Source organism: Chinchilla lanigera, unplaced genomic scaffold (genome assembly GCF_000276665.1).
Source record: "Chinchilla lanigera isolate Chin_1 unplaced genomic scaffold, ChiLan1.0 scaffold00030, whole genome shotgun sequence".
In the NCBI taxonomy this organism is placed as follows: Eukaryota; Metazoa; Chordata; class Mammalia; order Rodentia; family Chinchillidae; genus Chinchilla; species Chinchilla lanigera.
Genome location: NW_004955431.1, coordinates 8,935,429 through 8,936,914, shown reverse-complemented (window position 1 = coordinate 8,936,914; position 1,486 = coordinate 8,935,429).

The following is a 1,486-nucleotide window of genomic DNA, read 5'->3' as shown; positions in this document are numbered from 1 at the left end:
TAGAGAAGTGTGTATTCATCTCAGATGACCATTTTTGGATTGGGTCTTTGAATTTGGAAGGCCTGATGTTTTTTAATTCTTTATATGTCCTACATAGAAGTCCTTTGTCTGAGGGGTAGTTGGCTAAAATTTTTTCCTAATTCATGGGTTTTCTTTTTACTTTATTGGTGATTTCTTTAGATGTGCAAAATTTTTCAATAAGAGGAGATACCAGTTGTTGATTCTTTGAAGTATTTCCCATGCAGTTTGGTTTTTGTACCTGAACTCTCTGCCTACCCCAGTGTCATCAAGATTTTTACCTACTTTCTCTTCCAATAAATTTAGTGTTTCCATTTTAATAATTAGTTCATTGATCCATTTTGACTTTAATTTAGTGCATGGTGAAAGATATGGGTCTAGTTTTAGTCTTTGGCATGTGGAAATCCAGTTTTTCCAGCACCATTTATTAAAGAGACTATCTTCCTTCCATTGAACGTGTTTCGCCCCCTTGTTGAAGATAAGGTGACTGAGTGTATTTGTAGATGTATCTGTATTTTCTAATCTGTTCCATTGATCTTCAGGTCTGTTGTTGTGCCAGTACCACGCTGATTTTATCACAATAGCTTTATAATATAATTTTAAATCAGGAATTGTGATGCCTTCTGCATTTCCTTTGTTTCTCAAGATTGCTTTTGCTATTCTAGGCCTCCTCTGGTTTGGTTCCAGATGAACTTTAAGAGTGTTTTCTCTAGATCTGTGAGGTATACTAATGGTATTTTATTTGGGATTGCATTGAATCTGTACAACAATTTTAAGAGTATGGCCATTTTCACAACGTTGGCTCTTCCTATCCATGAGCAAGGAATATCTTTCCATTTTTTGAAATTCTCTTTTGTCTCTTTTCAGAGTACTGTAATTTTCACTGTATAGATCTTTTACTTCTTTTGTTAGATTGATTCCTAAGTATTTCATCCTTTTAGATGCTATTGTGAAAGGTGTGCTTTCCCTAATTTCTCTTTCAGTCAGTTTGTTACTTGTGGACAGGAATGTTGTTGATTTTTTAAGTGTTAACTTTGCATCCAGCTACGCTACTGAATTTGGTTATTAAATCCATGAGCCTTTTGGTGGAGTTTTTAATGTCTTCTATGTAGAGTATCATGTCATCTGTGTATAATGACAATTTGACTTCTTCCTTTGCTATCCTTATTCCTTTTATTTCTCTCTCCTGTCTAATTGCTGTAGCCAATATTTCCAGAACTATATTGAATAGGAGTGGTGACAGTGGACATCCTTGTCTTGTTCTTGATTTTAAAGTGAAGGCTTTCAATTTTTGACCATTTAGTGTGATGTTAGTTGTTGGTTTATCATAGATGGCTTTGATCAGCTTAAGGTAAACGCCATCTATTCCTATTTTCTGTAGGGTTTTCCACATGAATGAGTGTTGGACTTTATTGAAGGCTTTTTCTGCATCGATGGAGATGATCATGTGATTTCTGTCCTTGGCTCT